Here is a 13,995-nt window from a genome sequence, read left to right on the forward strand (position 1 = left end):
AAGGATGGTGCACAGTGGTGTGGAGGTGGATTATACAGGTGGTGTGCAAGGTGAGCAATTGGGTGGTGAGTGGAGGTGGTATTGGAAGTTACTGTGCATGTGTGTGAGTGGAGTGAACAAAAAGGTGAGCAGGCAACTGAAAGGAGAGTGATTGTAGGGGAAGGTGTTGGAGGAGTAGTAGTTACGTGAGAGTGGAGAGTAGTAACAGTGTGGAGGAGGGGGAGTAGTAGTGTAGATAGGGGAGAGTAGTAGTGGTGTTTTTTAAGAGGGAGAATAGTGTGGAGATAGGGGAGTAGTGGTGATGGGAAGCAGTAAGGAGAGAGGTCCATTGGAGGGACAGCAGAGAGAGCTTGAGGGAGAGAGAGGGTAGATGGTGGATGGAGTATGAGAAAGGATAGTAGAAGGAGGGCAAGAGGTACAGAGACTTAGAGGAATATCAGGGAGGAGAAGGAAGCGCATGGGTGAATACATGAGTGTCTGAAAGGCACAAACGATTCCTGTGAGGGAACCATTGGATAGGAACCAGTAGAGAGTTCCATGTAGAAAAGGAATCCTCCTTTAGGTTATCATCAGAAGGTAGTTTGTTTAGACAGTAGGGGTTACCCATGTCTAGTATCAACCCAGGACATAGGGATGCCCTAATTAGAGTGAGACTGCCCCATCCTAGGTTAGAGAGAGAGCGAAACAGCCATTAGACCCATTGCTTGATTCAAAATAAAAACCCCTGAACCATCTCTGGGAGTTGACGTGTTATTGAGGCCATTGTGACATAATGCATCTTTTTAGCACTCTTTGTACTTGGCTTCCTGTGCATAGAAGCCCACTGAAGAGGCTGTAAGCGGACATATGTGGCACTATAATAAACTCTATAATAAACAAATAAATAAATAACCTTCCTTATGTGGTTTCACATCCCTGCAGCAAGAACATTATTACATGTGCCTATGTAAACAGCAATATTAAAACTGTGTATTTGCTGTCCTATTAGTTTGTTTTCCTCACCTTGTAGAAGACTGTTAGTATCTTTTGCTCTTCCAACTGACACCTTCTGCTATTTTTGGGAAACAGGAAAAGATTATGCAATGACAAGTTAATATTAATCATATGTGCTTAGGGGAGAACCTGTGTGGGTGTTTGAGGAACAATAACTATTTAAGCACTTGCAGCTATCTGGATGCATGGTGCATTGCACCCTCCGCAATGCAATAATACAAGTAAAGTTCAAAGAATGTGTACCCTGATCTGCTTTGCTCATCACATTAAGAATGCATAGTAAGAACACACATTTTGTATTATGGAAGTAATATGTTTTGAAACCAAATATTTGGTTAATTAAATAATAAACACCTTTTTTCTACAGCAATATGTTCAGGTATCACATCTAAAACACATATTCGTGTTTCTCCCCTCTCAATATACACACGCTGCTATTCCAATTAGTCTACTTAACATGTTTCAAAAAAGAAGACAACAGCCTCATGAACTCATTATAAAGTCTTCATCCAAATGTACATCGTAAATTATAAGTGTTTCTTAATATGCATGCCCTTTTGGGGTTGAATTCTTATTATTCGTGGCAGTTAGGGTTCACTTCTCATTCTCTCTCCTTGCCCAACACGTGGTTCACACTATGTAGACTGCAACACATGCTTTTTCAGCATTGACCTTGTTTGTGATGTTACAGCTGTTTCTCCGTCTCCCTTGCGTTCATTTGAATCAAGACTTCAGAAGCAGCAGCAGCAGCAGCAGCAGCAGCAGCAGCAGCAGCAGCAGTGCAGTTCAACATTTGAAGTAGGAATTGATGTGCAGAGATGGTATGTCAGTTGGGTCTGACTGTGGCATAGTTGAAACTGACATATCCTGATATTCAAACCTGTTTTTCCTTTAGGCAATCACAAAGTGTGGACTCCGGGATCTGATCACCAACAGAAGCTTCTCTATTGGTCTTCTCACCGCTCCCAGCTCTTTAGCCAATCTTCCCACTTGGAAATGAGTCTTTAACAGCCTGTTAAAGCCGTGTTCCAAGCTCCCCTCTGTGATGACTACACACTGGGCAATGGGCAATGAAACATGGACTAACTCTGTTGGTGGGGCTTCCCTTTTTCCCCTATACACGTCCTAAAAGATTGAAAAACCTTACATCAGGTTCTATTGCATGCCTGGTGAGCTTTATTTATTTATTTGTGGCATTTGTTATTCGCCCAGACCCTGGGGTTTCACCCAGTAGGTTCAAGAAATCTTACATCTCTGGTTACAATCAAGGAAAAGGTTAGTTACATACAGGACACAGCACCTAGTTTCACACTCCTTAAGAGTCCCTCACCTTTGGATCAGGGCCGCTTACTTGGGCAGTGGTCACCTAACCCTCAATAGAGCCCTCGTCTAACACGTCAAAATCACAGAGTTTAAAATGTCATCACAATGATATTATCGAATGATAGATATCTTCACAGGAGAGAAAGATTGGAAAATATTTTGCCTTAAATAATGGAAAAATATTAGTAAACCTTAAAGAGCCCACACCTTAATCTTAAGCATTTAATACCTAAGAGCAAGCAAAACCTAGCGCCTGAACAATACTATCTCAATTTAAGTGTAAGGCATATAAAAAAACAATCATTTGTGAATGTGCCCTCTAAGTGGGAAGGCAAAGAACGCCAGTAGTTTTGCTTGAGTGGAACATCTGGCAAATCACTTATTAAATGAGTATCACACTAACATATCATTAGCGATTTTGTCCCGTGAAAACAACTGCAGAATACAAGGTAGCACATATATTCGGCACCCCGAGAGTTTATTTTCATTGTGAACAGAAGGCATTTCTGATGTGGTTTATGCACGGATCGGCAGGATTATATATGAAAGTGCTCAGGGCTTGTTCCTGGCGAGCTCTTGGCGCGTAAATTGTCACACGGTGAGCTTGTTTTTGATGTTGCCCTGCTTCCAATGCCTTCATGTCATCCGAGCCATTCCCTCGATGGTTTTCAAAGTCTTTCCCCATTAAAATACGGATTAATTATGCCACATTATTAGATAAAGCAGTAGCATGGGCATTCAGCCAGTAAAGCTCACATTACTTGCACTTGACTAACAAAACTCTTCCATGGAACTGTATCTGTGGGAAAAATGAGAGGAGGAAAAATAGGTGAACATTCGAAATACGATGAGGAGTTGCTACGTTGATAAGGCTGTGAGACCATTTCAATTATTTACATAAGTAAGTGAATAATGATAGGCAAAACAATCTATGTTCCCATGAATCACTATTATAGATTTATGAAAAACTAGCAATAAAATACCATAATTGACCACATGTATACTTATATACAATTTACAATATCCAGCATCAGTGATGTCATGTATGATGTAATTAGTGATGTCACCAGTGATGTAATCTGTGAAGTCATCATTGTGGTCATAAGCTGTGCAAGGGGGGGGGGAACACAGTTAAGGTGTACTTGCTTAAAATGCGAGTGCTGAATTTCAAGGGTTTTGTTGCTTTAAATCTGATCACCTTAACTCTTTCATAACTAAGGTTTTTTTCACTGAATTTCAAATGTTTTGTTGCAATGTTTTTTCATGTTAAATCTGATCACCTTAACACTCTCCTAACAAAAGTTTTTTTTACAGATTTTTGAGGGTTTTGTTATACTATAGTTTATTTTGGGCCCACAGCCAGTGGCCTTGGCCTTCGGCCGTGTCTACTGTTTATTTTAAAACACTACCGGGCCAGTGTCCACGGCTGGCGGCCATGTCCACTGTACATGTTCCCCCAATATGTTTCTTTTGGACCCACTAGGTGGACACAGCCTTTGCCCGTGGCCACTATAAATGTATTTGGGCCTTCACCAGTGGCCAATGTACATGTTGCACCTATAGGTTCATTTGGGCTCACTAGCCATGGCCTTCAGCTGTTGTACTTGTTGCACCAATAAGTTTCTTTGGGGCCCACTATCCATGGCCTTTGGCCACTGGCCATGACCTTCGGCTGTGGCCACTGTACATATTCGACCAATAGGTTTCTTTGGGGCCCACTAGCAATGGCTTTCAGCCTTGGGCAGTGGCACAAAGGCCAATTACCCCTTGTCTAGCAGATGTGATCACTGTAGGTGTAAAATGTCATTTTTTTGACTGTCTTCCAATTCCCATGTGATTACCCCGATTTTCCCCTGATAATGTCAACAAACTGAACATACAGCAGCAATGAACTACCCATGCCCGTGGTATCCCCCCTGGTATTAAACCTGATAATGTTAATCGAAAACTCTTCCAAGTCCTCACAGGCACTCACCAAGTTCCCTCCTCCTCTTTCCATGTACCAGATTCTTACTTGTGGAGCATTCATTCTTAGTACTTATCAACTTATACAATTTAAAATAAAAATATGCAACATTATACAAATGGTTTGAAATTTATGTATTAGTAATAATGCAAGGATAGTATCTGATTCAGGCAAATCTATTTCAGGTTTTTCAAACATAATTTATTAATTAAATGTAGTAATATAAAAAAATAAGAATTGATAGAAGTAGAAACATGTTTAATAGTGTTATGAAAAAACTAAAATGCCTGCATTTAAATGTCCTTACTGTAATAACAAATTGAACACATTATTTCTATATGACAAAGTTTATTAAAAAATAATCACATATACAGAAAGTATGTGCCCTTGTGCATTGTAATAGTATAGACTCCAAGAATTCAAGTTGGGCTAATATGCAAACAAAATCAGTTACTTATACTACATAAATGCATTTAAAGACAAGAAATGCAGATTAGAAAGAACATATTTAATTATAGACATGAGAATTGTGTTACGAATATTTGTAGTAATTTCTTTTGAAAATAAATTATGAATTTGTATTCCAATGTAACAGATTATCTTCCAAAGTACGTAATGCTTACATCCTATTCTTCATTGTAATAATCTCTGTATGCACTTACAATTGTGCACCGTACACTATATTTAAAGAAACACGAGCAGAATACAATGTACTGTTTAAGTATGAAATATGTTCATGTATGTTATGTAACAAAACAGAGTTGTCATATTTCAAAATGTAATTAATGAAACCAGTGATATCAGTGATGCCATAAGTGATGTCATCAATGATGTCATCAGTGGTGTCATCAGTGATGTGATGTAATGTGTGATGTAATTAGTGGCCATGGCTAGTGGTCCCCATAGAAAGGTATTCGTGCAACATGGACAGTGTCCAAGGCCGAAGGCCGTGGCCACTTGTCAAGGTCGAAGGCTGTGGCTAGTGGGCTCCAAAGAAACCTATTGGTGCAATATGAACAGTGGCCAAGACCAAAGGCTATGGCCACTGTCCATGGCTAAGCATAGCCAGTGTGCCCCCAAGAAGCGTAATGGTGCATCATGTACAGTGGCCACGACTGAAGGCCATGGGTAGCGGGCCGCAAAGAAAGCTGTTGGTGCAACATGTGCAATGGCCATGGCTGAAGGCAAGGGTCACTGGTCATGGCTGCAGGCCATGGTTAGTGGGCCCCAATGAAGACTGTTGGTGTAGCAATAGTGGTTGTGGCAACTGGTCATGGCCAAAGGCCATGGCTAGTGGGACTCAAAGAAAGCTCTCGTGCCCCAAAGAAACATATTGGTACAGCATGTATAGTGGCACCCCTTGCCAAAGTCCATGGGTAGTAGGCGCCAAAGAAACCCATTGGCTCAACATTTGCAGTGGCCACGGCCAAAGGCAATCCCACAGAAAACGGTTGATGTAATATGCACAGTAGTCAAGGCCGACAGCCATGGCCTTTAGCCATGGACAAAGGCCACAGCTAGGGAGGCTCAAAGAAAGCTATTGGTGCACCAACGACACTGGCCACGGCCAGACACCATGGCTAGTGGGCCCAAAAGAATGCTACTGGTGCAACATGGACTGTGTCCAAGGCCGAAGGCCGTGGCCACTTGTCATGGTCGAAGGCTGTGGCTAGTGGGCTCCAAAGAAACCTATTGGTGCAATATGAACAGTGGCCAAGACCAAAGGCTATGGCCACTGTCCATGGCTAAGCATGGCCAGTGTGCCCCCAAGAAGCGTAATGGTGCATCATGTACAGTGGCCACGACTGAAGGCCATGGGTAACGGGCCGCAAAGAAAGCTGTTGGTGCAACATGTGCAATGGCCATGGCTGAAGGCAAGGGTCACTGGTCATGGCTGCAGGCCATGGTTAGTGGGCCCCAATGAAGACTGTTGGTGTAGCAATAGTGGTTGTGGCAACTGGTCATGGCCAAAGGCCATGGCTAGTGGGACTCAAAGAAAGCTCTCATGCCCCAAAGAAACATATTGGTACAACACGTATAGTGGCACCCCTTGCCAAAGTCCATGGGTAGTGGGTGCCAAAGAAACCCATTGTCTCAACATTTGCAGTGGCCACGGCCAAAGGCAATCCCACAGAAAACGGTTGATGTAATATGCACAGTAGTCAAGGCCGACAGCCATGGCCTCTAGCCATGGACAAAGGCCACAGCTAGGGAGGCTCAAAGAAAGCTATTGGTGCACCAACGACACTGGCCACGGCCAAACACCATGGCTAGTGGGCCCAAAAGAATGCTACCGGTGCAACATGGACAGTGGCCAAGGCTAGTGGGCCCCTAGGAAGCCTATTGATGCTATATGTACAGTGGGCAAGGCTGTCGCCACTGGCCATGGCTGAAGGCGATGGCTAGTGGGCTCTAAAGAAACCTATTGGTGACTGTGTTCTTAAGATATGTGCCCAGATGCCTTTAGGCCCGGCTCGCTTTACAAATAAACAAAATACAAATACAAATACATGTACAGTGGCCATGACTGAAGGCCATGGCTAGTGGGCCGCAAATAAAGTTATTGGTGGAAACTGTACAGTCTCCCAGGCCAATGGCCGTGCCCATTATTTATGGCCAATGGCCATGGAGCCCAAAGAAAGCTATTGGTGCAAAATGGGCAGTGACCACGGACAACAACGATAACTAGTGAGCCCCAACGCAACCTATTGGTGCAACATGTACAGTGACCAAATCCGAAGGTCATGGCTAGTGGGCCTCATAGAATCATAGTGGTGCAATATGTAGAGTGGCCAAGGTCAAAGGCCATCACTAGTGGGCTCCAAAGAAACCTATTGGTGCAACATGTACAGTGTCCAAGTCCAAATGCCATCGCTAGCGGCCCCCAAAGAAACTACAGTAGAAAAAAAAACTTGGAATTCACTGGAAAAAACTTTAGTTAAGAGCGAGGTGATAAGATTTAATGTAAAAAATATATAGCAATTAAACCTTTGAAATTCACTGGAGAAAACATTAGTTTGAAAACAGTTAAGATGAACAAAACATTGGAAAAAAACCTTCCAACTAATTGAAAAGCCGTAGTTAAAGAGACGTTAAGGTAAAACTTTAATGCAACAAAACCCTTAAAATTCGGAAGACAATTCAGGAAAAGCCAACTTAACTACTGTTGTGCTGCATATAACCACAATGATGACACCAGAGATGATATCACTTATGACATCACTGCTGACATCACTAATTATATCACATATGACATCACTGATTACATTATTGATGGCATTACTGATGACATCACTCATTATGCATGTTAACATATTTTTGGGTCACTCTCTAAATATGTTATTTCAGAAAACTTAACAATAAGAACATGACATAGAACAATAGACGGGCACATCTGTATGCTATGAGTACTAGTGGAGCATTCATTTGTAGTATTTATTAAAAGATGACCTTTAAAATACAAATGTGTAATATCTTAGAAATACCTTTCATTTTGTTTAATAGCAAGCAATTAAAATAGTCCATTGCATAGAATGCACCTGATTGTGCAAATGTACTTTAGATATTTGGACGATAATATAGTATGCATGCACAGTAGTAAACAAATGATAAGAGGAATAGATATAAATAGAAACATGTTATGTGTACAGACTTACATTTTCTACTGTGCTTAATATAACAATAGTATATGAACATATTTTTCTAAATGAGTACATGCACTTATCTATTAGCATACATTGTCAGAATTCTAAGTATGGGTATTCTAAAAATTGATTAACACTACATAATTACATATATAACTATATATATGTATATAGACAAAAGAAATGAAACTTAGAAATTGAAGATTTACTTTTGGACATGCCATTGGATTTATATTGCTAAAAAATCCCAATTAACTAATATTGCAGTTGAAAGTGAAAAATGCATGCACACATGTTTGATTAATAGACAGAGAAAGACGACAGGAAGTGCCAGCGACGGTGTGCATGTGGGATGGTGGCACTTGAGATTGATACCATGCACTCAGTACCAAGCCAACATTTAAATCACATTGATTTGTAATTTCAATGTAGTAGCTCATAACATTACTCAGATGTGAATAGGTAAATATGCTGCATAAAATGCAGAATAGGAGTTTACAAAGAAATTCCATCCAACCAATATTTATTTGGCTTATAGATTTGGCACAGGTTCAAATCTGGCACACACATGATTCTGGATATAATTATCCACTGTGCAAAATTCAAAACATGATCACAGGGTTTTCAAGTTAAGTTCTTTGCCAAGCTGGGTATTAACAGCACATCTAGTGTGCTCCTCTAGATAATCTGAGTTTTTTTCTGCATTACAAACCTCTGGATTTCCCTGCTAGAACCCCCCAACCCACCAAAATTATATACTTCTTATAGTGTGGGTGATTCATACATTCAATACATTCAATCTTTCCTTCGATTATATTGCTTTTATTAGAATAGACATCTAAATAATATTTTTCTTATGGTGGGTCCTTCCTTAATAAGTCCAAATGATTATCTTAGACCAAATCAATTTTCTCATGTTATGATATTTTTCTTCATAAATCTAATTTGATGTTAATACATTTTATATGTATGAGTTTTGTTTGTCTTCCTTGACCCAACTTGTTCAAATAGATCCAACTGGTCCTATCTTCTTTAATTTAGTTTGTTTCAATAAATCCAATTGGTCCTCTTTGCCTTGATATAGTCAAATGGTCCACAACTCCTTTCTTGCCTCCCTTAATTCATTTCAGGGCGCGCAAATTAAGCCCGGCAATAAAGGAGAGACACTCCTCATTTTAAATAAGGATACGAAAACCAATTTTAAAGGAAATTAATTTCAAATGAAACCTTACAATTGGGATGAATTAACTACTCAAGAAGATAAAAGAACACAGTTACCTATAATGAAAAACATATTCACTTCCTCCTGATGAGCTATGTATACAGCAAAACATGTGTTGACGACCAATTGAATTTATTGAGACAAAGGGGACCAACTGGATTTATTGATCCATATTTTTTAAGGCCCCATCTCAAATATCAATTTCACATGCCCCTTATCTCCAGCAACGTCTATCAACCATCCCTCATTTTACAACTGCAAAACAGGACAGCCACAATAACTTGACCTGCTCCATGTTCTTGCTTAATTTTCAATGCATTTAAGGTCCTTTTAATTTTAAGCTTGTTTGGTAGGATTTTTTTGCAGACAAGTTTTCTGTTGATTAAGTGTGCATGATAAGGGTTGTCATTCTGGTCTGGTGGTGAGGCCTGTTGTCAAATATCAGTTTGTCTTTGGGTCATGGGCATGCCTTATCTCTCTATTACTCCTGGTCTCGCGTAGTGAGTCATTGTTGGCTGGTGCAATGAAGAGGCATGTTTTCAGAATTTCCTTATTTTTCTTTAGTCCCTCTATGTACCTATCGCGTGGAAGGTTTAACCTTGAAAGGACATAGTTTCAAGGGGTCATGTGCATCAAACAGTTCCATTATTAATTGGGTCAGAGTTGATAACAGTGTCACCGTTGGTAGTGGTGTGGTTGGTTAAAGTTGCTAGCGTGTGTTCTAGTACTTCCAAGACAAGTCCTTAAAGGAGTGACTGGAGGATGTGCTTGGATTACCCTGCCCCTTGTTCGATTGGGAGGGTATGTGTAGGGAGGATGGGAATGGCAGCATGGTCTGTCCAGTAAAGTGAGGTAGAATTTAGAAGAGGGAATTCTTGGAAGACAAAGTTGAGTACATTTCCTTTGATCTGGGTGGGCCTTTGTGCATGTTGTTTTATATCCAGGGGTCCATAAGGTAGAGGAGACTCTGATTATTTTGGTCAATTGGCTCCCTGACAGGTTGAAGTCACCAAGGAAGATGCTCATTCAGTTTGAGATTGATGCTGAGATTATGAGGTCAGGAATGACCCACACTTGTGAGGTGGGTGGTAGATCAGATGCAACGTGGTGGCCTTTCCATGAGCTAGTTGAAGGTGGCATGAGAGAAGCTCTAAGGAGTTTATGGCTATTTGGTTGAGCATAATACAGGTCGAACCTGATTTGTGGATACCTGCCAGGACTCCCCTGATCATCCCCATGCAGTAAACCTGTTGGAAGCTGTACGTGATGCAAGTAGCACTGAGGCAGATCCATGGTTCTGTGATAAAAAATGGCATTGTGTTTGTGGTGGTGGTGAGGTCAGCAATGTCAGCAGCATGGTGGATGGCCAAATACAAACTAATGGGCACTGGTTTGTGAGAGAGGAGGGGTGGTGGGGATGACGTTGTCACAATGGGATTGTGGTTGGAATTAAGAGGATTTGTGACATTGTGTCTTCTTGGGCGGGGGAATGGACTGTGGCTGTATGAAACACACTGTAATGTATGCCTGCCATTGCAGAGTCAAGGAATACATCTCTTGGGACTGTCTGGGCTCAACAGCCACACACAGGTGGTATCCTTGTCATCTTCTTTAGCTGAGGTGGCCTGTGATGAGGACACCTAGAGAAAGCTGGATAGAAAAAAGAGCAGATGGCTCCTAATTAGCTGGTCACATGACCAGAGGGACACTCCATTGTGCCTGGTGGAAGAGCACTGCAAGGGAGAAGAAAGGCTAGTCTTTAAGTAGTCTCTGTTTCGTGACGTGACCAGGAACACTCATCTGAACCTTTTGTGAAAAGCCACATTCCTACAGAACTCGTTGCACCTATGGTAGATTTCCACCATTTGCCCTTTTTAAAAAAACATCAATGACTGGCTATTCCTCTGGTCTGCAACATTCTCCAAGTTTCTCTCCTCCCTCTAAAAACGTCTTAAAATAGGGGACTGAAGACATGAAAATAACTTCATAAAGGCTAACACATTTTGGTGCTGCTAACACGTTTTGCTGTTAAACAGTTGTGTGAAACACATAGATGCTCCTTACTCTGCAAATCATCATCTATTGATCATTAGTACCCAGCATGTGCGGCTGAACAGGAATACTGTGTGGCGATTGGCTCATTTGCGAGCCATACCACACGGTATTCCCGTCCACGCCGTGCGTGGCGGATACTCTGTTCCCGGCGGGGGGCGTGGTAGCTCCTCAGCCAATTAGGAGGCTCGAAACGGGGCAATCCCCGCTCCGAGCCTCCCCATGGCTGAGGCTTCCTTTGTCCCCTGCCGGGGACTCAGGTAAGAATTTTTTTTTCCCCTTCCTCCTCCCACCTCCCACCCCACCCAACTTACCTTCTATCCTGCGATCTCCGGCGGGGGACGATGGAAGGCTCCAGCCGTGTGGAGACTCGGATTGGGGCCATCCCCGCTCCAAGCCTCCACGCGGCTGGAGGCGTCCATCGTCCCTCGCCAGAGAGCGCAGTACTTTTTTTTTTTTCCTCCCCATCCCCTCCCTTCCGCCCTCCCGACCCCACTTACCTTCTTTTTTCTTCTGCTCTTGGAAGCAAACGCACTGGGAACACTTCTGTTCCCAGAGCGTCCGCTCCCGATGCCCGCCATGGAAAGGGAAAATGGACTACGTTTTCCCTTTCCATGGCGGCGACCATTTTTTTGCTGTTTATTTATTTATTTATTTATTTTCTGTTCCGTAACATGTTTCAGAACAGAAAAAAAAGCAATTAGTACCCCGGTCTAACGGGCCTGGGTACTAATGGCAATAAGCCCCTCGGTGGTGGGCCAATACCGCCCGAGGTAATGCCCCGGGGCACCGTTAAGTATAACTCGCCCCGGGGGCATTACCTGGGGCGGTATTGGCCCGCCACCTCGTGGCTTATTGCCACATTATTTGAAGACAAGCATCTGCTGGAGTTTTTAACAGTTTGCCTTCAATGGCCAGCAACGACAGTTTGATTTAGCATCAGTTCTTATGGTTGACTAGTGTGCTAGAGAGCATACTGCCACTACAATGTTGAAGATGTAAGTGAAAGGAAGCTACCAGGGGAGTTATGTAACACTAAGGTCTTTATCACGAGTTGGGCGTAGCCCTTAAATGCAGTGGTAATGGGGTTACTGCCACATTTAAGGGTCTGCCCAATCATGAGCTCAGAGCTGGGGGTAAACACGCCAGATAAATGAGGATTTCCGGTGCAATTACAGTGCGGCAATACCAGCGGCGGTAATTGGGCTGAAAAGTCCTAATTGGGTCACATGGACCCAATGGGGAATGGGGAATAATGGCCAAACTGTGATCTGGCACTAATACTGCCAGACGGGTGGGCGGTAACGCAGATAAAGTTGGGCAGTATCCCACTCGGAATACCGCCCAACTTGTGATGAGGCCGTAAGTCTGAACAAGGGCTCTAAGCATCTGCTTCATGTAACCATGCATTTATTTTATTCATCTTTGATTTGTGTAAGGTTCTTAATGATGCCTTATGACCACCCCAAAGTGGTAAGCAGAGAGTCCACAGAGTTAAGGTTATGAGCATTGTTCACAATGCACAAACGCACTTGGACCCACATTCACAATACACTGGGGATGCAGGATCTAGAAAGGATGATGCGAGAGTGCTGGATAAAGTTGAGTGTACACAATGGCCACAGAAATGCTTGCGGAAACTATTGAAGGTACACACATCTCCTAGGATTGCATTCACTCAAGAGAACAGTGTACAAAACTAGGGCATAAAGCCAGTGAAATGGGGGCATCTGACAGAAGGAAGGAAATTCCTCATCAAAAGCACATTCTTAAAACATCCTGGTGGATCAACTTGTATAATGTCAGAATATTATAGAATATTAGTACCTGGCAAGGGACAATCAGATTGTAACAAGCAATATGATTGGCCCTCACTGGTACTTTACCAGCCTGACAATGCCTTACCTGCTGCTGTGTCCCTCAACGTTCCTTCCCATTCTCCTACTGGCCACCATGGAAGGGGCGAAGGGACTACAAGTAGTAGTTTGATACCTGTGCCATGTGCTGGAGTAAAATGCTAGATTTCTACATGTCACTTCAGAGTGTTTGTAAGTGGCCAGGTTCTGAAATGAGGTGCTAGATGTGCTGTCCTAAGTTGTGAAGTACGGTTTAAATATATCTGTTAGAGTGGCAATGGTCTTGGCCAAATGAAGGGTGGCTATAAACTGGATGGGAAGGTCTGGGTTTATGAATGGAAACTGCCATATGGTCTGATATACTGCTGAGAGGTGGAATCTAACTTCTGTTTCATGTTTGCCTCCAAAAATATCACCAGTGATATTTGGAATGAATTCATGTAGCTCTACAACCCATGGATGAATCGGGTGACCAGCCTTAATGCTGTATTTGTCCAGCAGTTTCTGCAATACTGAACAGTAAATATGAGATCGACCTTTATGACAAACTCTAGTCTGTGGAATTTAAGTTAGGGGGCAGCAAAGGCATGTTCAATTGAGGCACGTAGGGGTGGATGGATAGGTGTTGAACTTTGATGAATTACATCCTAAATAAAACTATTTCCCAATACCAGCTGATATGGCTACTACTGGACAGCAATGTAGTTCTGGGGCTATCTCTAGAACATCGAGGAACAAGTTATTGTTATTGTGTAAATGAGTAACATTAAATGTCATCAATAACTTCTTGCAACACAATATCTATTTGTAATCATAAATAGACATTGACATCGAAAAAAAACAATGCAATTGCGTAACTTAATTCTAATCAAATCGGAGGTTTAGGAAAAACACTATGTCAACTGAGGGCATGCCTTTATGTTTCTAAAAAACAAGCAT

General features: G+C 42.2%; 1 long non-coding RNA gene across 1 annotated transcript in view; it reads right to left on the reverse strand.

Moving 5' to 3' along the window:
• Nucleotides 1-1,481: 1,481 nt before the first annotated feature.
• LOC138569040 (uncharacterized) overlaps nt 1,482-13,995 on the reverse strand; it is a 167,240-nt gene continuing 154,726 nt past the window's right edge. Inside the window, exon 2 of the long non-coding RNA XR_011303073.1 lies at nt 1,482-3,115. This is a non-coding gene — a long non-coding RNA (uncharacterized lncRNA). The remainder of the gene's footprint in view (nt 3,116-13,995) is intronic.

The sequence above is a fragment of the Ambystoma mexicanum genome, chromosome 2q (genome assembly GCF_040938575.1).
Source record: "Ambystoma mexicanum isolate Mex_15411 chromosome 2q, UKY_AmexF1_1, whole genome shotgun sequence".
NCBI lineage: Eukaryota > Metazoa > Chordata > Amphibia > Caudata > Ambystomatidae > Ambystoma > Ambystoma mexicanum.